Genomic DNA, 15,400 nt, shown 5'->3' with positions numbered 1-15,400 from the left:
GGATTTCTTTCCCGGACTAGGACTGGTGATCAGCTGACTTAAAGGAACTGGACTGGGGGAGTCTTCCCTGGTAGTCCAGTGGTTAAGACTCCCTGCTTCCACTGCATGGGGCACAAGTTTGATCCTGGTTGGAGAGCTAAGATTCTGCATGCCACATGTCATGGACAAAACATAAAAGAAAAAAAGAGAGAGAGAAAGAAAGAAAATTTTCCTTGAGTCCAAAAAATCTGGGACTCCTCTACCTGCGGTCCTGGCTAACAATATGTATAAATTATAGGCCCTGTATTATCTTATCAAAGACAACCTTGAATTACAGTGGCTGTAGCAGGAAATTTTTAACCTAGATAAGCATATCTTTACAAGGTGCTCCAGAGAAAAAAGAGTTCTAAACAGTTCCAAAACAGTGTGGTGCACTTTTTTTTTTCACTGGTATTCAGAAGCTTCTTAAAAATGAAAGGAATCAAAATTACTTCTTTAAAAGATTCTTTACAAAACACAATTGAAAACTTTAAGCAACAAGTTGATGGTGAATCTAAAAAGAAGTGCATACTGCCTGACTTGACTCCAACTTCCTTCTGGCATCCCTCCCCTCCCTAAATTTCCTGAACCTACTAATCCGTTTACTTAATTGCTTTCTATTTTCTAAATATATTTTTTTATTTGGCGGCTTCCCTGCTGGGTCAGTGGTAAAGAATCCACCTGCCAACACAGGAGATGGTCCAGAAGATTCCCGGAGAATGAAATGGCTACCCACTTCAGTATTCTTGCCTGGGAAATCCCACAGACAGCAGAGTCTTGTGGGCTACAGTCCATGGGGTTGCAAAAAGACTCAGACACAATTTAGAGACGAAAGAACATCAGCATCAATACCTTGCAGGGAACCGCTCCAGGATTATGACATATTTATGCCCAGTAGTCTACAGCCTCCTTGGGAGCAAGGGGCGTCTATCTTTCTTTTGGGCTTCCCATGTGGCCCAGTGGTAAAGAATCTGCCTGCCAAGCAGAAGATGCGGGCTTGATTCCTGGGTCGGGAAGATACCCTGGAGGAGGGCATGGCAACCCACTCCAGTATTCTTGGCTGGAGAATTCCATGGACAGAAGAGCATAGCAGGTTGCAGTTCATGGGGTCCCAAAGAGTCAGACATGCCTGAGCACGCATGCATATATTTATTTGGCCGCACCACGTCTGAGCTGCAGCACATGGGATCTTTAGTTGTGGCATGCAGGATCTGGTTCCCTGACCAAGGTTTGAACTCAGGCCCCCTGGATTGGGAGCATGGAGTCTTAACCACTAGACCACCAGGGAGGTCCCTCAGTGGTCCTTTTTTTTTTTAAATAACTTTATTTTTGGCTGTGCTGGGTCTTTGCTGCTGCATGGGCTTTTCCCTAGTTGCAGCGGCTGGCTACTCTCTAGTTGCGGTGCATGGGCTTCTCACCGCGGTAGTTTCTCTTTGGAGCACAGGCTCTAGGGTGCGTGGACCTCAGTCGTTGCAGCTCTCGGGCTCCAGAGCACAGGCTGAGTAGGTATGGCGCGTGGACTTAGCTGTTCCAGGGCATGTGGGATCTTTCCAGATCAAGGAGCAAACCTGTGTCTCCTGCCTTGGCAGGTGGATTTTTTACTGCTGAGGCACCAGGGAAGTCCCCTCACTTACCTTTGAAAGTCAGGCCCTTGACTAAGCCTGGAATACCAAATGTAACCATCTTTTCTCCTGGTCAAAGGCTGAAGCCGAGCCATCATCAAAGTTCTCCAGACCCTCAAGAGAATCCTCAAAATTTTTATGAGGAATTTAGAATTCTAACTAGAGCCTACCATATGGGGCTCCTGGACCTCTGCCAGTTTATTCAAATGAATCAGGATGTGGTCATGCCCCCAAATGGATGACTGAAGCCAAATGGTAAGATCCCGAAACTGATGATAAAGACCTACATACAAACTGTGGTTTGCTACAGATGGCCCAAAAGGCACTAGAAAAATAGCTGAAGACCTACTTGTAGGTATGGATAAGGCATTTCCCAGAGAGACTGACTGGTCTATCAGTCTTGCAAACAAACAAGAAAAGAATGAAGCAGTCTCAGATTCTAAGACAAAAATTGGAAACCCTGTTTGTGAAACATTCTTTATTAATGCAGGGTCAGAAAACACCCTTACCTCCTTATTCATTAGGAAGCTCTGAAAAAAAAAAAAAAGGAAGCTCTGGCTGAACCAAGTAGCCTAGTTAAGAGACACGAGCTGGGCTGAGAAGCTACCTTTCTTACTGAATTAATAGACCTAGCTTAAAAAAAAAAAAAAAAAATAGACCTAGCTAAGCATTTTGAAAAAACCTTGAAGAAAGATAAAATTTAAAAAGCCAACCAATTTGTGGCCCTGAAGTTATAACAACTCCAAGGGCCAAGGAGACCTCCACAAACACATTTCAAGCCAGAACCTAGAGATCCCCCATTCAGGAAAAGAACTCTGCTCTGAAATGTCTGCCTTCACTGTACACAACTGGGGCACTGAAAAAAGCAATGCCCCCTGCAGATCCCATTGTTTCACAGACCTCCATTTATTAATCCAGACTGTTTTTCCATTGGGGGAATTCAAAATCTTTGATTACTGAAGTAATAATAAACACCGATGGGGCGCTGAGGGGTACTCCTGTAAGTTGCTCCCCAGGATTCCTCTAAATGAGCGAATGGAACCTAAGATAAACAGTGGGGAATACTGCTCAGTATTGGGGTTTACCGTTGCCACTTTATCGCTATTAAAACTTCCTTTCATAAAGCAGCAACTCCCTTGGAGAAAAGCGAATATTTCCATATTGGGGGTTTCTAACCAAGTGCAAAGGGTATTTATGTCTAACCTAAACTGAACCAGATGACATTTTTGGAAAACCATACTTTCCTTCTGTGTGACATGGTCCCCATAAGCCTGTTAGGATGAGGTTTGCTTTCTAAAAATGAAGAGTTATATAAAATTTAACACAGAAGGTAAAACGATCTTAGAATTTTCTGACTCCCCTGAACCTGAGGTGTCCTGCTCTCTGCAAGCAGGAACTGAGACTCTAAAGTATGAAAACCCTTAACTCTCACAAGTGCCTGAATGCCTGTATGCTTCTTCCTCAAGTGTCACAGGCAAAATTAAGAGCACTGAATCCATAAAAAATCCAAACAGAACATTCCAGACTCCTGCCTAAATTGCTGTACTATCCACTAAAGCCAGAAGCTTTCCTAAGGCTCTCACCAAATACAGACTTAATTAAGAAAGAACTTACAATTCCATGCAGTAGTCTCTGTAACATTCTGATCTTACTCATCAGAAAACGAAAAGGATGAGGCTGGAGATCTGTCCGGGGTCTGCATGCAATTAATAAAATTATGATGCCAAGTCTCCATGCCATTTGAAATCCCAAGACCTTGTTATCTAATGTACCTACAAGCTCAAAATGGCTCACAGCAGTAGATCTTAGCTCTGCTTTCTTTAGTATTCCAGTTGACAATGATGATCAACATTTATTTGTCTTCACTTGGAAAAAACCAACACCATACCTGGACTGTAATGCCACAAAGATTCACTGGAGCCCCGTTTTATTTTTCACAGGTTTTACATCAAGACTTGGTCACCTTTCAGTTCCTTAAGAACTCTACACTCATTCACTATGTAGATAACTTATTGCTATGTTCCACTTCAAAGGATAACTCAGAAATAGGTTTATTTATTACAGGGCTTCCCTGGTAGCTCAGACGGTAAAGCGTCTGCCTGCAATGCAGGAGACCCAGGTTCGATCCCTGGGTCGGGAAGATCCCCTGGAGAAGGAAATGACAATCCACTTCAGTATTCTTGCCTTGAAAATCCCATGGACTGAGGATCCTGGTAGGCTACAGTCCATGGGGTCACGAAGAGTCAGACATGACTGAGCGACAAAAAAAAAAACCCAAAAAACTACAGTCATTAGCTTGTAAAGGCCCTAAGACCTCAAGAAAAATCTCTGATTCTCAAAGGAAGTGGTCTACGGGGTGCAGAAGGCATTTCCTTTTCTTTTTTTTTTTCATTTATTTATATTAGTTGGAGGCTAATTACTTTACAATATTGTAATGGTTTTTGCCACACATTGATATGAATCAGCCATGGATTTACATGTGTTCCCCATCCTGAACCCCCCTCCCACCTCCCTCCCCATCCCATCCCTCTGGGTCATCCTAGTTCACCAGCCCTGAGCACTTGTCTCATGCATCAAACCTGGACTGGCGATCTGTTTCACAATTGATAATATACATGTTTCAATGCTATTCTTTCAGATCATCTCACCCTCGCCTTCTCCCACAGAGTCCAAAAGTCTGTTCTATACATCTGTGTCTCTTTTCCTGTCTTGCATATAGGGTTATCGTTACAATCTTTCTAAATTCCATATATATGCGTTAGTATACTGTATTGGTGTTTTTCTTTCTGGCTTACTTCACTCTGCATAATGGGCTCCAGTTTCATCCACCTCATTAGAACTGATTCAAATGTATTCTTTTTAATGGCTGAGTAATATTCCATGGTGTATATGTACCACAGCTTCCTTATCCATTCATCTGCTGGGGCATTTTCTTTTCATCTGAAAAAAGAGAGACTATTCACAACTTGCCCAGCTCAATGACTAAACAACAAATAAGAGTTTCCTAGGATTTGCAGGATATTGTAGATCTTGGGTTTCAAATTTTTCTCTGATCACCAAGTCCCCTGCATGAGTTTGTGAGGATCTCAATTCCAGAGCTTAACCCTGGGAAGATAATCATGAGCAAGTTCATTGCCAACTAAAATTAGCCCTGCAATGAACTCCAGCCCTAGAGCCCCCAAACCTTTCATCTTATTTATTGATGAGTGATAACCAGGATCCAGAAACTCTAACACAAGAACATGGAGGAAAACAGAGCTATTGCTTCCTGTAACTTACAGTTAGACCCAGTAGCCAGAGCATATTCAAACTGTTTAAAAGCAGTAGCCATAGCAGCTAAATTAGTGGAAGACTTAGGTGAGTTGGTATTAGGATATGACTTATACTTTCAAGTACCTCATGCTGTTCAGTCTATTAAACTCCCCTCAGACTCAACAGTTTTCAGCAAGCAGACTCACATGAGACCCTTCTCCTTTCACTTTCTAAGCATCTCGAGCACCACAACTTTTCAACTCTGCCGCCCTTGCAGATGATGGTACAGATCATGGTAATTTGTAGACATGGCGGTGTGGTTATTGACCCCTTGCACTGACATACAGGATACATCATTAAAAATCCAAGATTTGATACTTGTTGCTGGGTCCTATGCTAAGAATGCAGAGGGGAAAAATCAAGCAGGATATGCCATGACAGCTCAATAGGATTTACGGCAAAGGGGAAGCCTTTCCCGATTGAACTCTGCTCAACTATATGCTCTCACTCGGAGTTGTCAGTTATCCAAAGGAAAATCAGTAAACCTTTATACTGACAGCAAACATGCCTTTGGGGTGGTGCATGACTTTGGTTTATTATGGAAACAGGTTCCTCTCTACTAGTGGAAGGCTGATGAAAAATGGGCCCTGAATAAATGAAACTGTTCTCTGTCATTCTATTGTGTAACTGAATTGCAATGATTAAAACTGAAGCTCATACTAGAAAGACAGAACATGATTATCAGGCAAATGCTGTGGCAGACTTCCATGCTAAATCAGTAAGCGCTGAAACTGTCCCAAGACACAACCTGAATGAACTCTGTAAGATCAATTCTAACCAAATTATTTATGATAATTTATATAAAAGACAAAGTTAGGGATCTGAGCTGGAGCAACAATCTTGGGGGCAAGAAGGGTGCAAATTTGACATTATACAAGAATTTACTGAGGGCCTGGACAGTTGCTTCATTCTTCCTGAATCCTTGAAAATGCCATTACTAAAAGTCCTACATTCTGCATCTCACTGTTGCACAGATAAAATTATCCGAATTATGAAAAAGAATTGGTGGAATGACTAGTCCAAGGACACAAATCTGGTTTACCACCAATGTCTGACTTGTCAAATCCATAACCCTGGCAAGACTATTAAGGTATTAGATGGGGCATTCCCATTACCTACTGAGCAGGCCATTTGAACACTTACAAATGAATTTAATTCAACTGCCTCTCTCAATGGGTTACAACTGCTGCTGTTCAGGCGCTAAGTCATGTCCGACTCTTTGTGACCCCATGGATTGAGCATGCCAGGCTCCCCTGTCCTTCACTATTTCCTGGAGTTTGCTCACATTTGTGTCCATTGAGTAGCTGATGCTGTCTAACCATCTCCTCTGCCATCCCCTTCTCCTTTTGACTTCAATATTTCCCAGCAGCAGAATCTTTTCCAATGAGTTGGCTCTTCACATCAGGTGGCCAGAGTACTGGAGCTTCAGCTTTAGCATCAGTCCTTCCAATGAATATTTAGGACTGATTTCCTTTAGGATTGACTGGTTTGATCTTCCTGCTGTCCAAGGGACTCTCAAGACTCTTCTCCAGCACAATTCGAAAGCATCAATTCTTTGGCACTCAGCCTTCTTTATGGTCCTGCTCTCACATTCATGCACGACTACTGAAAAGACCACAGCTTTGACTACGTGGATGGTTACCAATATGTTCTTGTAATTGCTTGTATGTTCTCAGGATGGATTGAAGCCTTCCTATGCAGAAAGGCTGATGGCACAACTATAGCTGAGAAACTTTTAGAAAATATATTTCCTTCATGGGACTTCCCCTGAGAAATCTCCAATGAGAGGGGAACTCATTTCGTCAGACAAATAATTAAACAAATAAAGCACTGCTGACTCAAAGGCATTATCATTGTCCTTAGTGACCTGGTGAAGTTGAACAAATAAATGGTATCTTAAAACTAAAACTAGCTAGGGCTTTGCTGGTGGTCCAGTGGTTGAGAATTTGCCGTGCAATGCAGGGGATAAGGGTTCAATCCCTAGTTAGGGAACTAAGATCCCACACACTGGGGAGCAATTAAACCTCTCAGCCACAACTAGAGAGTCTGGGTGCTGTAACAAAAAGATCCCGTGTGCTGCAACCAAGTTCCAACACAGCTAAATAAATAAAATAAATATTAAAAAAATACTAAAGCTAGCTAAATTAACAGAATCAATTGGACTGCCCTTGCCTAGAGTTCCAGTATTGGAGATAAAGACCTTGATTGTGATCTTGGGAGAGCTGTCTATCACCTCAAGATGTCATTTGCCTCTGGGGAGGAATCTTCTGGGCATGGTGATTAGATCAACACCTATGGGAAAAGATAAAGGAATGAGTTATGAAATAGTAATGGGAAGACTGATACCCTTGATGATAGAATCACATCTGTCTCTTGGACTCAAATTCTGATATGATTCAGTATTGTAAAGCTTTAACGCAAATTTCTACCAGGTAAAAGAAGCTTTCCATGACTTTTTCTACAGATGGTTGAAGCTTCTACATTTTAGAACCTGGAGGGTGGGTATTCTGGAAATATCTAAGAAAGACTACCCTTGAACCTCATTAGAAGAGATCATCTATATTTGCCTCACTACCCAGATAGTAGTCAAACTTCAGAGACTCGAACCCTAGGTCCACATCTCCCAGTTGTAAGGTGGTCCTCCAGAGTCTTGGAACTACATCCTAGCCAGAGATCTAAAGCTAAAATTGACCAGGGAGATCCCTCCCCAGAAGCAAATGACATCTTGAGGTAAACAGCTCTCTCTAGATTACAGATCAAAATCGATATCTCCAATATGAAGTCTTTATCTCTTTTGCCTATTTGCTGTCTGCGTTCTCTCTTTTAATGCATGGGAAGATAACACTATGGTTAGGATTCACCAAAAATAGCTAGTGCAGGAAACTGAACTAACTGCTGGATTTTTCATGTTAAACCAAAATCAGCCCATGACAGGAGAGACCCCTAAGTTTACCCTAGAAGTGATTTCACTGGAATCCCAAATGCCACTGTGCACTTAACTTGTTCCACAGGTCCTTTTTATAAAGTTAAAATACTAATTCCACATATCCCTGTTTCTTGTCTCAATTTAACCCAATCCGGGGATGGAATATGAGATTCACTTAATATGTATATAAAAGACACAGCAAAATAGCCAATGTAAATCAAATCATTTGTAAGTTTGCTGACAGACCTATACATTTAGGTGGTCTTTGACTATGTTGGGTCTTGGTAAAATGATGCTAACCAACCAAGGAGTCCACAAATGATAATACTTCTGAAGCAGTCCTAGGTATTCTTCCTGGCTTTGCACGCAGAAGTTTTGGTATTAGCCCTCAGGCTTGAGCAGCTCATTGCCTTGACAGCTGGAGAATGAAAGGGCACCATGGTCTTGCTGCATTTACTGTTTCACTGTCCCTTTGTAACACCTCAGAAACTCAACACTGGCCCACTCCCTTGAATTTATACTATGGACGAAAAAGAAGTTTGTCAGCAGATGTTATTATCTCCAGATGGGGATCATCTGGACAGCCCCTTCTTTCACGGCTCAGAGTTAGTACAAACAAACACATGATTAGGAGCTTATCTTTAACTCTGGCCGTGATAGCTGAGCCTACCACCACTAAGGCCTTGGCTGCACAACAAAAGTACCTGGGCTCTCTAGCTAAGGTGATTTCAGATGGTAAGAACTGCTTTAGATTATTTGTTGACTGAACAAAGGGTCTGCGCCAGAGCTAATACCTCCAGCTGTAACTGAATTAACACCTCTGGTATTGTAAAAACTCAAATACAAGAAATTAACAAACAAGCTACTTGGTTAAAATGGATTGGTACCATATCAGGTACATTCTTTGATTTATTTGATACTAGGTTCATGGGGCCCTGGCTAAGAAGTATATTTCAGTCTTTTGGTGTTATCCCCTAGTAGTCACCATTATTTGTAGAAGGGAATGGCAATCCACTTCAGTATTCTTGCCTGGAGAATTCCATGGACAGAGGAACCTTGCATGCTACAGTCCATGGGGTCGCAGAGAGTCAGACACGACTGGGTGATGAATACACACACACACACACAGACACACACACACACACACACACAGAGTCATCATTATAGTCTCCTTGGTGGGCTATGTTGTGTCAAAGATCTCAAATGCATATTTGTAACCAACAGCAGCAAATCAGATGGTCTCACTGAGCTTGGAGAAACAGAAGCAAGATGCACAATGGGATAAACAGCAAAGGCAGTTCACCTATGGATCTGACATCATTAACTGATAAGAGCAATTTAACTCTCCTAGTGACTGAGACTGTCACTAACAGCAAACTCTTGTTCATCCTCTGAATGACCAAAAGGGGGAATTGTTAAATTAAACAAGGAGGCCATTGGATTGAGGTGGCTCCAATGTCTCAGCACCTATGTAAGCAAACCAAAATGTAAACCTGTAAATACCTCAACGTTATGTAAACAAAACCTAACAACCAATCATTAAGAGCCAACTAGTGCCACCCCACTCCAGTACTCTTGCCTGGATAATCCCACGGCCCAAGGAGCCTGGTAGGCTGCAGTCCATGGGGTCGCTAAGGGTCAGACACGACTGAGCGACTTCACTTTCACTTTTCACTTTCATGCATTGGAGAAGGAAATGGCAACCCACTCCAGTGTTCTTGCCTGGAGAATCCTGGGGATGGGGGAGCCTGGTGGGCTGCCGTCTATGGGGTCATACAGAGTCGAACACGACTGAAGTGACTCAGCAGTAGCAGCAGCAGCGCTTCAACTAGAGTCAATCAACAATTTCTTTACTTTGCTTCCACCTTTTCTCTATAAAAGTTTTTCCCCAGCTCCCATCTATGGAGTGCTTCTAATCACTTCCACTTGATGATGACCAATTCAAATGGATTTTTGCTCAAATAAATTTCTAAAATTTTAATATACTTCAGTATCTTTTAACAATGGGCTGTGCAATGGGTTTGGTCAGTAGAGAAGAGCAGCTTAGGAGTTAGAATCTAAAAGCATTTGTGTGATCAGACACGGAATGTTGGGGACAATTGACATTCCCCAACAGTATAAAACCGGTAGAAGCCCCCCTCCGAAATGATGTGAATGTCCCAATAGTTCAAGTGGCAGCTTCTAGGTATCCCTGCACTGCTGCCAGCTTTGCACACTGGGTGAGTCCTCAATTATAGAGAAAATGACATTGGAGAGCTGCTGTTTCACAGAACTTCTTGAAGGCCACCTACAAGTAATAGCAATTGGGTATATATTACAGGAGTAAGTGGAGAGATAGTCAGAAAGGTGTCTCTTTCCCTAAGAGTTGGGCAATATAAGCTAAGGAAATACAATGACTTTTTCAGTGAACAGTTAAGGAGAAGAATGAAAACAGATAAATAGAAAGGAGGAAGCATGCCCAATGGGCAGAGTGCTGAGTGCCCAAGGGGGTAGAGTTGCCCACCTGCCCACAAGTCAGCCCCAGCAGCCTCCGGGCAGCTCCAGCTCCTCCTACTCTTCCCATTTGTCTCATAATAATATTTTATTGAATAACTTAACCCTTCTGCATCTTACTTTTATTACTTTTATACACATAGCTCTACCTCATTCTTTTTTACTGCCACATAATGTTTATAGCATGAACATTCTCTGGCTTATTTAGCTCTTTTCCTACTGAAGGACAGTTAGGTAATTCCTGAGTTGTCATTACCTGCCATGCTGCAATTAACACCCTTTATTCATGATTCCTGTACATGTACATTTCTCTATAGTATAGAATTGCTGGATCAGAGGGTATGGGCATTTTGCAAATAAATTTTTTTTTTAATTTTGGAAAAATTTTAGATTTACAGAAAAGTTGTAAGAGTATTGACAGTCCCCATATATTCCTCAACCAGTTTCCTCTAGTGTTATCATCTTATGTCATCATAGTACATTGGTCAAGACTAAGAAATCCAACATTTGCATATTACTACTGTGAACTAAACTCCAGGCTTTAGTTGGATTTCTTTCTTTTTAAAAAAATATTTATGTGACTGCACTGGGTCTTAGCTGTAGCACTAGGGATCTTTTTAATTGTGGCATGCAGGCTCTTCAGTTGGGGCATGCAAACTCTTAGTTGCAGCATGTGGCATCTAGTCCCCTTACCAGGGATGGAACCTGGGTCCCCTGCATTGGGAGTGCGAAGCCTTAGCCACTGGACCACCAGGAAGGTCCCTATTTGGATTTCATTAATTGTATTATCTTCTCAGGCTGCCATAATAGAATATCATAGACTTGGGTGACTTAAGCAACATACATGTATTCTCTCACGGTTCTGAAGGCTGGAAGTCCGAGATCAAGGTGCCTCCAGCATTGGTGTCTGGTGAGGTCTCTCTCCTTGGCTTGCAGACGGCCACCTTCTCACTGTGTCCTCATGTGGCTTTTCTTCTGTGCACACCTGCATGGGGAGAGTGAGAGAGAGCTTTGGTGTCTCTTCCTCTTAGAGGACACTAGTGCTATGGCATCAGGATTCTATCCTTAAGATCTCATTTAACCTCTATTACCTCTCTCAAGGTTGTCGCCACACAGTCACATTGGAGGTTAGGTCTTCAACATATGAGTTTAGGAGGGGACACAATTCAGTCTGTAACACTGGCTTTTCCACTAATGTCCTTTATCTGTTCCAGCATCCAATTCAGGATACCACATTGCGCATTTTTAGATTCATAAATAAAGCAATTTGGCCAAATTGCTTTCCAAAGTGGCCTTACTAGTTGACACATTCTCAGCTGGGTGTCCCCCTTTCTTCATACCCTCCCCATTTCTGATAGTATCAAACTTTAAAATATTTGCCAATCAGATAAGTGGCTAATAGTATCTTGTTTTATTTTTATTTGTTTTTGCTACACTGTGCAGTATGTGGAACTTCCCCAACCAAGGATCGAGCCTGTGCCCCCTGCAGTGGAAATGCAGTCTCAATCACTGAACTGCCAGGGAGGTCCTCTTGCTGTTTAATCAGAAGTTCCCTGAAGGCAAGTAAGGTCAAGCTACTCTTGGCTGGCCACCTGTCATTCCTGGACTGTTAATTGCCTAATCTTAACCTTTGACCCCCCTCCTCTTTTTCCTTTAAACTGTATGATGAGGTTTTCTTACTGAATTGTAAGAAAATTGTACTTTTGTGAGGGGAGGGGCTATGTCTTATAGTCACTGCTGGCACATAATAGGTGCTTTTTGTTGCAAGAACCAGAAACTAATTTGAGGAAATGAAAAAGGGGATGTGTCCCAGGAAACCCAAGTAGGAGAGTAACCAGGCTTCTTCAGGGTTTGCAAATGGGAAGGGTACATGGCCTCTTCTCCCCTTTCCACAGTCTAGGTCTTCTCACTCTGTTCCTCAGGCTGTGAGAGGGCTGGTTCTGATCGATGCAACCTGTGACGTCATCCAGCTGCCTGGAAATCCTGAGAAGTGTTGGGAGAGAGAATCTGATTGGCCTTGCATGGGTCAGGGTGACATTCCTGCTGAACTGCTACTTCTAGGCTCTTAAGCTGGAATGTGTGGAGGAAAGATGGTTGCTGGGAGCTCCCACTCTGGGTGGGGAGGGATGAGCTGTGCAGATAGCCAAAGAAGAGCCAGCTCCAGCAGGACTGTGATGGATAGAACAGGAGACATGACCCCTGCATGTGCCTTGCTCCACAAATGTACCTCATCCTTGTCTTGCTAGAAGCTGGAATGACAATGTATTCTCAACATGAGTGACTAGACATCTGTCATTTCTGTCACTCTGCATCCCTTCTTTTGTTAACTTCATATGGTTTTACTTTACATCTGCCCATCTCAGTCCACATGCTGATTCCTCTGGGAATGGGTGTCTGATCTCAGGCATAGGGGAATGGCACATCCCGTGAGCCACAGTGATTGGTTGAGGGATAAGCATGTGATTGAGCATGTGATCCAGTTCAGGCCAATGAGAGTTAGACCTGGGATTTTGTTCACACTGGGGGAGAAAGGAAGATCTTTTTCTTTTCTGAGGGCCTTGGCGTGGTGAAGTCATACATCTGGAGCTGCTAGGGGCCATCGTTCGAAAGACCTGTCTGAAAGGGAACCAGTAAAGGGGGAGGCAGGGTAAAAGCAAAGAGACACAGACAAACACTAAGATCACAGTGACGCTGCTGAGCCTTGGGTCAAGTCACATCTGAAGAAACCCCTTCTGTAGTTGTCAGTCCCATGAACAAATACAGGCTTCCCCTCCTTTAAAAAAATACTGATCCAATTTGTGTTTTCCACTACTTACCCCCCCAAGGTGTGCTGACTTATCCTGAGATAGAATTAATGAAACAGGTAGCATTTCACATCCCCCTCGAGCACCCGTGTGCAGGAAGACAGCACCATGATGTGCTGGGACCCTGCTCAAATCTTTGGCTTCTTCTCCGTCAGCCCTACAGCTGTTGCCTTTCTGTGGCCAGCGTGGATGGCTCCAGCTGTGCCCACCCTTTCTCTCTTCACTCCCTCCTCCCTTGTATTCTCAGGGCTGCCTCCCGAGGCTCCAGGCACTCTCCAAAGCTCGGGGACAAACTCAAGGGCTTGAAGCAAGGCACCCTAGGCTCTTGTCCCTGCTCTTTCCATTTCTTCTGCCTTGTGAGACTTTCCTTCACCCTAGATCTTCCTTGCCTCTGTTTCTCATCCTGGCAACACCTCCTGGTCTTTGAAGACTTGGCTCAAGCCATACGTTGCCTAAAATTCTCCCCTAGTTGGTTGGAACCTCTTCCTTGGCATTTGTCACCCTGTATTCTATCAAGGCTGGCTAGCCTTTGGGCACTGGGAACACAGTGTCAGGTCCTCAATCATCTTAGAGGGTCATGAGAATGTTTTAACTTATTTAAAAATCAGAAGAAAAAAAGAACTTTAAGGGTCAAAGAAAATGTTATTTTTTCTCACATCAGGAAACAAAAATTTGTTGGGCCCATAAAAATCCACTAAATCATTTTTTAAATTTTCTTTAGAAGATTCCCATGGAGGCAAAGGCTCCCCAGGTGGTGCTAGTGGTAAAGAAATCTGCCTGCCAATGCAGAAGACACAAGAGATGCAGGTTCAATCTCTGGGTCAGAAAGATCCCCTGGAGATGGAAATGGCAACCCACTCCAGTATTTTTGCCTGGAAAATTCCATGGACAGAGGAGCCTGGTGGGCTGTAGTGCATGGGGTTGCAAAGAATCAGACACAACTGAACACACACACACACACACACACACACTTGGAGACAAAAGTTCCTAGGACCCAACAAGAGTCATAATGTGGTAGGATTGCATTGTCTTCCCAGAGTAGACCCAGTAGACTGAGAGCTCCTAGGAAGTGGGGAACAGAACGTTCCAGGGCTGTGTTACATAATTTTAAAACCTCTGCATCCCTAGTCCGGTGCTTGGTACGCAGGACAGGCTCAGTCAATGCTTTCTGAATAACTGGATAAGCAAATGAACGAATGGCCTTGAGTGAGACTCTAGACTCTAAGTCTCCTGTTTCTTCATCTGCAAAGCAAAGCTGCTTTGTGGATGGCTGTGAGGATTAAATGTGGGTGGAAGATGGCTTGGAACCATGGACTTGGAGCTGGTCCTGAAGCCAGGCTCGAAAATGGGAGCAAGGATCGGAGCCAGAGGTTGTTAAAAACGCCTCTAGGTGGTGTCCGTACGTTTTAGTTGATAACGAATAAGATTATCCTATATATACTCGGAGAAAAAGAACCAGAAAGACATTTATCAAAAGCGGCTCACAGTGGTCAGCCCTGAGCATGGGCTATCTTCCTAATTTTTTTTTTTTTTTTTTTTAAAACATACTTGGGGGACTTCCCTCCTGGTCCAGTGGCTAAGACTCTGTGCTCCCAATTCAAGGGGCCCAGGTTCGATCCCTGGTCGGGGAACTAGACCCCTTGGGCTGCAACTAAGACTTGGCACAAATAAATAAACCTTTAAAAAAATATAAAATAAAAACCATACTTAGGAACATGTGAAGGCCAGGTCTGTGTCTTCTTTCACCTTTGTGTCCCTAGCCTGGCAGAGGTGAAGAACGCATGAATGAGGGAATCCCCCATCACATAGCCCATCGGGGGCTGCATCAGTATCAGGTCCCTTGCCCGCAAGTAAGTCAGGGAGCATAGGAAGGCCAGCAGTGGACAGAACAGCCCTGTAGCAGGGAGACCGTTTTCACCCAAGGAGATGTCTCTTGCAGGTCATCATGGGGACTGAGGAAGAGATGGGACATCTCCAGTGGTGACAGCCACCTTTTAGACACTACAGAAATTTTAGTTCCCAGCCCCTCTTCACAAACATTCAGGAGACGGGCTTCCTGTGCTGCAAGTAATTTAGAATTTCCCATGGCTCCCCAAGGGGCAGAACTGTTTCCTTTTCATAAGCCGTGGGTGCTAAGTCAGTATCAGACTTGTGGGTCTTGCCCGCTGCTGTCTGCCCAGCGCCTAGGGGCATGCTGGCACATAGTAGGTGTGGAGAGAGCAAAG

The 15,400-nt window shown here is 43.4% G+C and overlaps 1 long non-coding RNA gene and 1 other non-coding gene across 2 annotated transcripts in view; one reads left to right on the top strand and one right to left on the bottom strand.

The window, feature by feature from the left end:
• Positions 1 to 15,400, bottom strand: part of LOC136169673 (uncharacterized) — a 45,571-nt gene that overhangs the window by 23,610 nt on the left and 6,561 nt on the right. Inside the window, exon 2 of the long non-coding RNA XR_010663427.1 lies at positions 11,230 to 11,356. This is a non-coding gene — a long non-coding RNA (uncharacterized lncRNA). The remainder of the gene's footprint in view (positions 1 to 11,229; positions 11,357 to 15,400) is intronic.
• Positions 3,709 to 3,780, top strand: TRNAC-GCA (transfer RNA cysteine (anticodon GCA)). The gene has a single exon. It is a non-coding gene; the product is annotated as a tRNA-Cys (tRNA).

The sequence above is a fragment of the Muntiacus reevesi genome, chromosome 5, assembly GCF_963930625.1.
Source record: "Muntiacus reevesi chromosome 5, mMunRee1.1, whole genome shotgun sequence".
Lineage (NCBI taxonomy): Eukaryota > Metazoa > Chordata > Mammalia > Artiodactyla > Cervidae > Muntiacus > Muntiacus reevesi.
The sequence above is the reverse complement of the archived record's forward strand: the minus strand, read 5'-3'. Positions and strand labels throughout refer to the sequence as shown.